Source organism: Neophocaena asiaeorientalis, unplaced genomic scaffold, assembly GCF_003031525.2.
Source record: "Neophocaena asiaeorientalis asiaeorientalis breed wild unplaced genomic scaffold, Neophocaena_asiaeorientalis_V1.1 scaffold103, whole genome shotgun sequence".
NCBI lineage: Eukaryota > Metazoa > Chordata > Mammalia > Artiodactyla > Phocoenidae > Neophocaena > Neophocaena asiaeorientalis.
The window spans coordinates 320,364-332,401 of NW_020175020.1; the positions used below are offsets into that span (position 1 = coordinate 320,364).

General features: G+C 41.5%; 1 protein-coding gene across 1 annotated transcript in view; it reads left to right on the forward strand.

Annotated features, from left to right (window-relative positions):
- The window catches only part of KHDRBS2 (KH RNA binding domain containing, signal transduction associated 2), a 344,255-nt gene that overhangs the window by 252,762 nt on the left and 79,455 nt on the right, over positions 1-12,038 (forward strand). The gene's annotated exons all lie outside the window — the stretch shown is intronic.

Sequence of the window (12,038 nt, forward strand, 5' to 3'; positions counted from 1 at the left end):
ATTGACACGTTAGAATTGTAAATAAGGACACTAAAACAATTGTTATAACTAAATTATAGTTGTTTAAAACGTAAGGTGGAGACATGAAAGATGCAAGAAAAGACATAAATCAAACTTCTAGATATGATAATTACAAAATGTAAGATGAAAAACTGTATGGGATTATTAACAACAGGTGAGACATTGAAGAAAAGAGTCTTCCAATGATCAGTTACAAAGATTTGTAAAAACCGTGAGCAATGTCCTGTGGAAGGTAGTTTGTAGATTTGGTGTTTTCAAACAATAGGACTTCATTCTTTCAGAGTTCTAGAGACCAGAAGTCTGCAGGGTTTCATTTCCTCTAGAAACTCTGGGGGGGAAATCTTTCTTTGCTTATTCCAGATTCTGGTGGCACCAGCATTCCTCAGTCTGTGACTGCATCACTCCAGTCTCTGCATCCTTGCTCACATCATACTCTGCTTTGTGTGTGTGTGTTTGTGATTTCCTTCTGTCTCTATCAAGCACTTGTGATGGTATTTAGGGTCCACTCAGGTAATGAAGGACAATCTCCTGATCTCAAAGATACTTAATTACTTCTGCAAAGTCCTCTTTCCAAATGAAGGAACATGTACAGATTCCTGGCATTAGGACATGGACATCTCTCTGGGCATTAGCAGCCTACCACACAATTTTACAACATGTTAAGTGTAGGGCTAGATCACAGACTGGAAGCCTTTCTGCATGTCTGCTCTATCACTATCCTCCCTCCTGTCTCCATAATTTCTTCTCTTTCCATATAACCCTGGGGAAGAAAATAAAAGTCCCAACACTACACACATATAAGCAAAAATCCACAATTTGTTTAGCATGACCATTATTGACTGTGGGACTGACCATGAGTTACAATTTTTTCTCTGCTTAAAGATGTTTATATCCATTTTACTGGACAGTTTTACCTGTCTAAAATATCACCCTCTTCTTTCTGAGAAGTGCTCATGTAGTTTGTGGGGTATCAAATCATTCAAGTCATGACCACTTACTCCCTCCCCCTGCAATAATGAAAGGTACAAAGAGGACCAGGTGATGTATGCTGATCACAGTTCTTCTTTGGGAGTTTGAAAGCTGAAGCTGAGAGAGAAATTTTGTTCTCTCTTTGGTTAGCCAATTAGCTAAGTAATGTGACCATAGAGCAGCTGGTGGGTATGTTCTCTGCTGAGTGGAGATGCCTGAAAAACAGAGATGAGAAATTGAAAGAGTAGAAGCCAAGGAAGAGACAGAGAGAGACAGGGGGACAGAGTGAAGAAGAAGGACATGAATGGTGCATTTATTGCATCTTTAGGGCTGCCTCCTAACAATAAATGAAATAATCTATGTAAAGTGTTTGCACAGGTCCCAGAATATGTCACTCAAAATTAGTTTACTATACTATGACATAATGTAAAATTATATATTTGTATATTTTGGGTTGTATATGGTTATAATAGCAAAAACATTATAATTAATAACATTGTTTACCTTGTTCTTGATACAAACATATTATTACACAATTTATATGCAATGCTACTCAAGATAAAATCAGAAACATAGGAATTTGACCTTGGAAAGAACTATAACATTTGGCAAATTGGACTCTCCCTGTGACAATTTATTGCCTCTTAGTTTGTTTTTTTTTTCCTCTTTTGATCGTAAATGAGAAGAAGAGACGCAGTTACCTTTTGGTGAACAAAGAAAATATGAGAGAGGGAAATACTGAAACATTAACAGCTTAGAAAGGAGTGATAGAGCTAGAATCACAAGAGGGTTTGTCTGGGAACACTTGATTGCTTTCCAAAGAGGTGAGGTAGAGATGGTGAGCAGAATACCACTGGTGGATTAGCAAGGTGAGTGGTGTAACTGACAGTGAAGAACAGCATAAGTTCAGAAAGACAAAGCCCACGGTGTACTACATGCTAGAAGAGTCTTAATCAAGGAAGGTTAATGGAAATCCAAGCAGAAAGAGCCTGAACATGCAGACTGTGGCTTGTGCTTCTCTGTATTGACTGATTGTGTATAAGCCTCACCACCATCATTCTGCTTCTTTCATTTCTGTTAGTGTTTGTCACTGGAACAAAAGTAAGTCTTTATTCATTGACCTCAGATTTAAGGATACCACACACTTTGAAACACTGACCTTTCATCTCTTGTGAGGCTTTTTTAAGTCCCTCTTTTCTTCTTCCTATATTTAAGTTACTCCTTGTGACAATAATGTTGTTTGTTGTTGTTGTTGTTCTTTAAAAAAAAAAAGGATAAAATCACACATAAAATGTTTCTGGTGTCTTCTACCTTCTTCCACACAGCAATCTTGTATATTCTTAAAATAACTCTTCATGATCAATTTTTGTGAGTGTTGAAATCCTCCTTAAGCATAAAGCCCAGAGGTCACTTGTTAGTTTATAAAAAAAACAATAAAGCAGAACTGACAACATAAGATTCTACTTTAAAATAACAGTTTTTAAATCATCAAAGATTCTGGCATATGGGTCCTTTGTTGATTCTTGAATACAAGGGTAAGTGCGGAGTCAAGAAGTATTTTTCATTTTACCTAATTTCATTGTTCATTACTGTTGTTTGGAAGTTTGCATGTTGGAATTTTCTCAGAACTGTTAAAGCTTATTGTGACATTAATGGTTTCTTCATTGTATTTTCAAATACTCTCAAGGAAGTAGTCTACAGAAAATGCCTTCCAGACTTCCAGTCCATCCCATTCATTGGAAAGCAACATCACTCAAAATCACAAAAGAGAAAATCAAAGTTAATTTCCACAAGGGGACAAAGATAAAGGGGAGTGGATGGCAGATTCAAAATACATATTCCTTTTGCTCTCAAAATGACATCATTTATGAAATCTAAGTCCATAGTTTTTTTTTCTCCATCTATGGTTAAGTTATGAACTTGATACCAACCAGGGTTCTTGGCCTTCCCCAATCAATAGAAATTGACTAGAGGTCAGACAAGAAATTCAGACAAGTCTTTATTGGGGCCCCTGCTGCATCAGGGGGAGCAACAACAAACAATAGGTTCCCCTGCTTTCTTGCTCCCTGAGGGGGTGAGCTTGTTCCTTATATGGGGTGAAGGTAGGGATGTGTCCAGGGGTCAGCCCAGAGGGGTAGCTTAGGTGGTTTTCCCACCCCTTAGGTGGTGTTGTATGCAGGGGGCATGTGCTGTACCCTGCTTTTGCTCTCAACCCCCTGCTTTTGCTCCAGGCTCTTCAAAAGTGGCAGTTGGGTTTCTTGGTCTCTTTGTATCTTTTGTCTAGAATTTGTCCCAACTGTACATGGACAAAGTTATTTTTAGTCCCATACAGCTTCTTTGTATTTTGTTACTTGAGGAGAGGTGTGTACAGGTGCAAGCACTGCAGCACTGCAGCAAAGGGTCCCAGGTCCCAGCCTGTCTCATTCACCCCTGAGAGACTCTACACCCGTATTCTTAAGGAGTAAGGGGCTGAAGGTCTCTTCTTCTGACACTTCTTCCTGCTGGACAGGGGCCACAGCCCCTAGCCTGCCCCAGAGGTGTAGAAGTACCTTGCTGACTGTCCCAAGGACCTGTAGGGACCTGGGACACTCTCTGCTGGAATGGGCTGAATTCCTTGAGCCATCGCGAGCCTTACTTTAAACTGTTGGAGCCTAGAAGACACAAACTCAATAAAAAGGTTAAAAACAATGGCTAGAAAGGAGAAGAACAGCAACAGTCATTAAAGGGACTTCCCTGGCAGTCCTGTGGTTAGGACTCTGTGCTTCCACTGCAGGGAGCCCTGGTTCGATCCTTGACTGGGGAACTAAGATCCCACAAGCTGTGTTGCACAGCCAAAAAAAAAAAAAAAAGACTAAACAATAGCCATTAAAGGGCCTAGAAAGGGAAGGAACCAGGTTAACTTTGGGAAGGCTTCTTTAACTGTTGACAAGACAGAGGAGGCGATGTTACTCCTGCCAAGAAGCCATTCTGCTTGGGTATATATTTTTGTTAATCTCAGGGTTAATGTTTACTATGTTTCTCTATTTTCCGAATGAAAGGTCTGGACCTATTGGTCCCAGGTCTACTTCTTGGACCAAAAAGTCGTGGTCACAAGTTTACAAGAGTAGGGAAGACAATGCAGTACTAGAAAAAATATGACAAAAGAAAAGGGTAATAAAATGAAAACCTCCTGTCAGAAAGTTTTTTAAACCTTGTGGGTTCCAAGAGAACAAACTAGAGAACCGTTTTCAATTTCCCTGCCCATATTGATTAGCGAGGATTGGTGGTTAATCGTCTGCTGAAGCCAAATGGCTTGTTGTTGAATTTTGTCAATGCTGGTTTCTACATGGTATGTGCATCAGGGCTACTTTCTTTGCCTCTCCATCTGCCCTGTTGTTCTCTTGGGTAATTTCAGAATTTTCCTTTTGGTGCACATGGCAGTGAATGACTGCTACTAGTTCTGGGTTTTGAGCTGCTTCTATGAGATGTAAAATCTCAGCCCCATATTTTAAAGGGGAATTTTTGCATTTTAAGGTCCTCTTTCTTTCCAGACAGCTCCATGGACATGTAAAACGAGTAAGGCATATTTTGAGTCTGTATATATATTTATAATTTTCCTTTCCCTAAGGTTAAGGCTCAAGTTAGGGCTGTAAGCTCAACCCTCTAGGCTGAAGTGTTGGGTGACAAACGTTTTGCTTCCATAACACTATGAACACCCACAATAGTACACCCTGCTCTCCTGACTCCATCTTTAACAAAACTACTGCCATCAATAAGCTATTCTTCCTCAGTGTTTTCTATGACCTGGTCTGTTTGATCAGGCCTGCAGGCATAAACCAGGTCAAGTGTTTCAAGACAGGAATGTGTTAGTTCTGGGCTTTCTGCGGGCATTACTATAGCTGGGTTGAGAGTGTGGCAAGTTTTGAGGGTTACCTCTGGACAGTCAAGGAGTAATGCATAATACTTAGTAACGCAGCCTTCAGTTAACCAGTGGTGGCCTTTAATCTCCAAATCCCTTGTACTTGATGAGGGGTCTGGACTTCCAGCAGCTATTTAAAGGTAAGTTTGTTAGCTTCTTCCACTAATAAAGCAGTGGCAGCTACTGCCCAGTGGCAGCCAGGCCAACCTCAGGCCACAGAATCTAGTTGTTTGGAAAAATAGGCTATAGGCTGAGGAACTTCTAGCTTTTAAACAAGGACCCCCAGAACTGTTCCCTGTTCTTCAGCTATGTACAACACAAATGTTTTTTTTTTTAAATTGGGGAGACCCAGAGCAGGAACTCTGGTGAGGGCCTGTTTGATATTATTAAAAGCCTTTTCTTGTTTTCCAGTCCAAAGTAATTGTTCTGTATTTGGGCCTTTAGTGGCTTTGTATAGAAGCTTAGCCATTAGTCTGAATCCTGGAATCCAAATTCTGCAAAATCCTGCCATGCCTAAGAAAGTACGACGTTTTATTTTGTCTTTTGGGAGCTTAGCCCTAATATAGCTTGTTCTCTATCTGGCGAGAACTGTCTACTTCCAGGGTTTATAATATATCTCAGATATATAATTTGTTGTTTTGAGATTTGTGCTTTTTTTTTTTTCCCCTGGGAGGCGCTGTAGCCCTGGGTCCCAAGAAAATTAAGGACTTCAATGGTATTCTGAGCGGAGGCCTCCATGGTGGGACTACATATTAATATGTCTACATATTGTAGAATGGCCCCCTTCTTTTAGGTGTATTTCCCTTAGCTCTTTTCCTAGGGCCTGGACGAACAAGTGTGGGCTGTCTTAAAACCCCTGGGGGCAATACCGTACAGGTATATTGCTGCATTTGGCCATAGCGGGGGTTAGTCCACTCGAAGGCAAACAGATACTGTGATGAGGGATGAACTGGAATGCAAAAGAAGGCATCCTGAGGTCAAGTACAGTAAAACATTTGGCATCTCCAAGAATCTGGACTAATATATTATAAGGACTGACCACAAGGGTATGTATAGGGACCACTGCATCATTTACTGATTTAAGGTCTTGTACCATTCGATATTTCCCATTTGGCTTAACAACCGGCAGAATAGGGGTTATTGTATGGAGACTGACAGGGCACTAAGAGGCCATGTTTTAAGAATTTATCTATGAGAGGTTGCAAACTTTTTTTGCTTCCAACTTTATGGGGTACTGTCTCTTGTTAGGATAAGTGACTTCTGGCTTAAGGCTAATTTTTACAGGTTATGCATTTATAGCCTTCCCAGGGATTCCTTTGTCCCAAACTGCTGGGTTTACTGTGTGTAGAATATGGTGGGAATAGACCCTTGTTCTTCCAGCTGATTTGTCTTGGTCAGAGTCAAGAAAAAGGACTGCTTGGGGCCTCCTAATTGTAATGTGGTTCCAAGGGAGTCCATAAGGTCTCTCCCCAGTAGTGGGGTAGGACACTCAGGCACATCCAAAAAGCCATGTGAGATCAAACGCTGTTCAAATTGGCAAGTGAGAGGCCCAGTGAGGAAATGGCTGTGAGGCTTTCTGTTGACATCAGTCACAGTACAGCTTTTGGAGAAAAGAGGCCCAGCATGAGAGAACAGGAAAGAGTAAGTGGCTCCCATATCAATTTCAAAAATGGTTTTCTTACCTGCCACATCAAGGACCATGCAGGGCTCCTTGATGGAGATAGACATCTCATGGGGGTAAGCCACCAGAATCCCCTAGCCACGTCAGTCACCCAACATGGCCATCTCGGAACTGGGAGGCCCCCTTCTCCTTCAGGATGGAGGGCATTCCCACTTCCAATGACTGGTTTGTTTGCAGACTGGGCATGAGCCAGAGAGCTCTTTTTGGCACTTTTGGGCCCAGTGGCAAGTTGACTTACATTTGAAGCATCCCCCCTTGCTGGCTTTACCTCCAGGCAGATGGTTAAACTTCCTTGGTCCCCTTGGGTTGTCCTGAGGTTTCAAGGCAAGGCTGACATCTGTGGCCATGAGTTTAGCTTGAGCCCTGGCCTGCTTGTTTTCATGTCAGGTTCTCTCTTCCTCCTCAGCTAGATCTCGATTATTAAATATCCCAAAGGCCACCTCTAGAAGTTGGGGCATTGGGGTTTGTGAGCCTAATTGTAACTTTTAGAGTTTCCACCTAATATCAGGGGTAGACTGGCTGACAGAATGTTTTCCCAGCAGGGATTGACCCTAGGGAGTGGATGGTTCAATGTTAGTAAATTTTCAAAAACCTGCAAAAGCCATCCCTGAAAGAGGGCTGGATTTTCTTTTTCTTCTTGGGTCACTCCTTTACCCTTTGGCTTTTTGATACACTTTCTCATCCCTTCTAATACACATTGGATCATGTGCTTCCTGCCCTCTGTTCCATCCTTGGAATTATAATTACAACAGGGCTCCTGATTTGGGACTGCGTCTCCACCCTTAAAAAAATGTTGAGATTGGCAAGCTGGCTACCGTGCCCCTGGGTTGCTGCCCCAAATCTGTTTTTCCTCAGGGTTACAGCAAGTAGACAGGACTATTTGGACATCCTTCCACGTTAAATCAAAGGCCTGAGTTAGGGCCTGAAACCCTTCAGCAAACATACTACAATCTTCAGAAAATTGGCCCAGTCTCTTCTGCTTTGGGCTAAATCAGTTAAAGAGAAGGGCACATGTACTCTAATTGTCCCTTCACCATTTGCCATTTCCCTGATAGGGCCTATTTTTCCTGATCCTGGGTGATAGGAAGTTCCACTATGAGTTACCCTGGAGAGACCTGTCTCTCCCTCCTAGGGTAATGGAAGGTATAAAGGGACATAGGGAGGTGGAGTTTGAGATTGGTCAGAGGGATCTGAAGAAGTAGGTGCCTCCAGGTAAGTAGGTGGCTCTGGAGAAGCAGGAGAAACTTGATTTCTCCCCTCCCTGAAAATTGGGGAAGATTAGAAGGAGATCATCTAAAATGTTGGGAGTGTTTTCTGATTACCCTGGCTTTTGATTAAGGAGCCTCATAGAGTGGGGTTTTGGTAAAGGACTGTGAGGGCTTGGATATAGGGAACCTCTGTCCATTTTCCCATCTTATGAGAGTAAAGGTCCAATTGCAAGATGGTACTGTAATTTAGAGACCCATTTTCAGGCCATTTTTCTCTATCCCCCAACTTATATAAAGGCCAGGCAGTGTTAGTAGAGTTAAAAATTTTCCCTTTTCAGCCCTTCTATTTCTTTAAATTTCCAATTTTTAAGAATATATTCCAGAGGTGTTTCTTCTGGCTTACTCCTATGTTGAGTAACCTGCAACCAAGAGCACTCCTAGAAATGAAGTCTGTAATCTCAGAGACATTTATTAGGAGGCTTTTGTCAGAAGGGGATTAGAGTGTCCTCCAAATTCTCATCTTACCTAATGGGATTTTGAGGGCCCTCTATTCTCCCATAGCCTAACCAGACATCTCTGGTTGACCCCGTCCCTCACACAAGGGGACCCCAATAGGGGATGTTTGAACCAGTGCCAGTGCATTGACAGGACTCTCTTTGATGGAGATCTGGTATCCATAATGCTTATGTCCTATAACAATTGTTCCTATGTCGGGGTGTATTCCTCGAGATTGAGCATCTGTGAAGTCTTATTAAAGGATGTGGGCTGCTTGGAAGTGGCCAGCCCAATAGGTAGTCTGTAAGGAGGTATGGGCTGCCAAGGCCTAGAGTGAAGTGGGTCCTAGAGGTGTAAAAAGGAACTCCTGGAGGAATTGGAGTTGGGCGCAATGGAAAATGCCACAGGGGTCAGGACCTGAGGGCCTAGAGGTAGGAGTATTCCCACAGGGGATTTTTTGTGCATAGAGTAAGGTGAGAGACTAGACAGCAGAAGAACCCAAAACCCTATCTCCTATTTGTTTGGCAGCTGTGATAAAAATTGGGGAGAGCCTGATGATTCCATCTGACACAAGGAACAGTGAGTTTGGACAATGTTTCCCATGTAATTTAACATACAAAATGAACCCAATTAGTTTAGGACCTCTCTTTAGGATTCTCCAAGGGCCCTTTGAAGCACCCCAAAGTTAGCTGGTGGGGGAGGTCAAAAGAACTTTAATTAGAATTTGATATTTGGGATGTCTGTCAAAAATTTCAAAAAGCTTTACAAACACTTGGTCAGTTCGAATCATAGCTGGCTGTGAAACCATTGTTCCTAGACTAAGATGAAAAAAAAAAAAAAAGATTTCAAACGTAAATACAGATCATTTAAAGGCACAGAAACTCATACAATCTGTTATCAAAAACAGCATTCCAGGAAAACTTTGTTATCTTTTGAGAGAGAAACCAAATCCAGTCCTGCATCAGCCTACTCATAATAAAATCCATTTACCTAATTAAATTTAATCCCACCTTAGAAAGTCCTGACCACATACAAAATTCTTTTCTCAATGTTCCTCTTCTACAAACCTGCAAATTTCTGTAGCCAGAAAGTCCCTTATTCTTTCCATTCAGAAATAACCAGCTTTGGAACAAACTCACCCTTTACCCATTAACAAAATATATTTCCATTCCTCATACATTTCTTTCTGAAAATACACATCCTACTTTCCTTAAGCAACCATGAACTGTCATTTACATTAGCATTCTATAAATTGGTAGAGAACATCTCAAGGTGACACCAAACAACTTAAGTTTCTCTCTCACAATAAGACAAAAGTAGGTAAATTTAGACCTGTTTAGCAATTAATGTTCCCAATATTCTATCTTATTTGAAATGGCCTGGATATTCAATGAATTCCTATCATTTAACTTAATTTAGTTTTAAGTTACAAAGTTTGGAGGGACTATTTAAATGGACGTTTCCAAAACATAATTATTCCTATAGAGTTTACCAAAACGCTCTTATCTCAGTAACATTTACTTAAAAGTTTAATCATATCAGGTTATTTTCCATATTAACAGATTTTATAACTGAAACAATATGCACTTATTGACTTTCAGTAACCATAGGTACAATAAAAGTATTATACTTAATGTTGATGACTCTAAAGACAGATTTGCATTAATTAAACCCACAAGCTTAAGCTATGTCTAATACCAGAGATTAATTAGATATTGAATATTTCCCAGATCACATTAACCCAAAATGTATTCTGGTGAGCCTCCTTTATATTTCTGAGAATGTGTATAAGCACTCCATTTCCTTAAACCAATTAAATACAGATCATTTACAAGTTAATTTTTCCATAAAGACAGAACCAGAGACCTCATAGTTTCCCAATTGAATTTAAAATGGCCCATTTTTTCCCTTGGTCTGGGAGACTACAGATGAATCAGGTAGTTACTGAGAGCCCAGGCAGAATAGTTACACTACAAAGCAGAAGAGACAGATGCAAGACCTTAGAGCTCAGGCAGAAAGAATAGTTACACTGCAAAAGCAGAGGAGGGAAAAATGCAAGCTCCTTTCTTTTCTTTTTTGTTTTTTAAAATCCCACCAAGTAAGCCAAGCCTGGAATCTCAGGGAAAGTGCACTGCATTTGTATTTCAAGGTTTAAATGCTCCACCATGCCCACAATTTTGGCAGAGACTTCAGGTATAAGGATCCAGGGAGGGGGAAGCGGGGGAGGGACTGAAAAAGGAAAAGAGACAGCAGGAAAATACAGGTGAGCATACTGGGATGATAGGACATCCAGCCAGTTCATGATATGAGGTTTAACCCCCTATCACTCTCATAAATCTCCTGTCAGGGAGAGGCTGCTGGACCAGGGTCTGCACGGTGTGAGGCACGCCTCTCCCACCTCTGTAACCATCAAGGGGAGCCATTGCCGGCCAGAGGGAGCATGGTCTCACAAGCTGAGAGGAGTGAGGCTGTAGCTGCCAATATCCAGTCTCTCAGAAGGGGAGGACAGAGGTAAGAGAGGACAGAGAGAGAAGAGGACAGAGAGAGAAGTGGAGAGATTTCAGGAGAGGGAAAAGACAAGGGGGGAGGGGAAAGTGTAGTCTGAATGAGGGTACTGAGGTCCCCAGGGGCCAGGAAGGCAGACTTACCAAATCCAGTGACACTGAAACAAGAGGTTCAGGTGACCACTTGTCACCCATAGGGAAGCTTTATTTGGTGGTCCTGGAGGTACCCAGATCCTCTCCCAAGAAGGAGACAACTGACCCACATTGGGTGCCATAAATCTGATACCAACCAGGGTTGTTGGCCTTCCCCCATCAATAGAAATTGGCTAGAAGCCAGACAAGAAATTCAGGCAAGGCTTTATTGGGGACCCTCCTGCAAAAGGGGGAAGCGAGAACAAGCAACAGGTTCACTTGATTGTTCACTCACTGGGCGGGGCAGTGAGCTTGTTCCTTATATGGGGTGAGGGTAGGGGTGTGTCCAGGGGTTGGGCTGGAGAGGTGGCTTAGGTGGTTTGCCCACCCCTTAGGTGGTGTTGTGTGCAGGGGGCATGTGTAGTACCCTGCTTTTGCTCCCAACACCCTTTTTTTTCTCCTGGATCTTCAGAAGTGGCAGTTGACTATTTTTAGTCTTTTTGTATCTTTTTGTCCATAATTTGCCCCAACTGCACATGCATGCAGTTATTTTTAGTCCCATCCAGTTTCTTTGTATTTTGTTGCTTGAGGAGAGGTTTGTTCAGGTGCAAAGGGTCCCAGGTCCCAGCCTGTCTCAAACTGAAAAAAAAGACATGTAAAAAATCTCTGGACAGCTGAGTATTTCAAATATGTTTATTCACAAGTGCTTCAGCATCCATGTAGCCAACAGCTACATGTGGCTACTTAAATCTAAATCAATTAAATTAAATTAAAAATTCAGTTCCTCAGTTACCCTAACCACATTTAAGTGCTCAAAAGCCACGTCTGACCAGTGACAGCACAGAACATGGAAACTTCCATCATCACAGAAAGATCTATTGGACTGCACGGCCCTAGTATGTATGAAGCCTCCATGTAGGAAATACAATAGGAGCTATAACATTATAAGCCAACACAATATTAAATTTGGAAAGAAATAAATCACCACAGAGAAAATGAATAGTTAATAGAATAATATGGCAATTTGAATTATCCTTTGATGGAAATTTGGGGTTTTAAATGGCAAACTGATATTTCTGGCCTCAATAGCTTACATTTGGTAGTTTTAATGATAGAACACGTAAAATTGT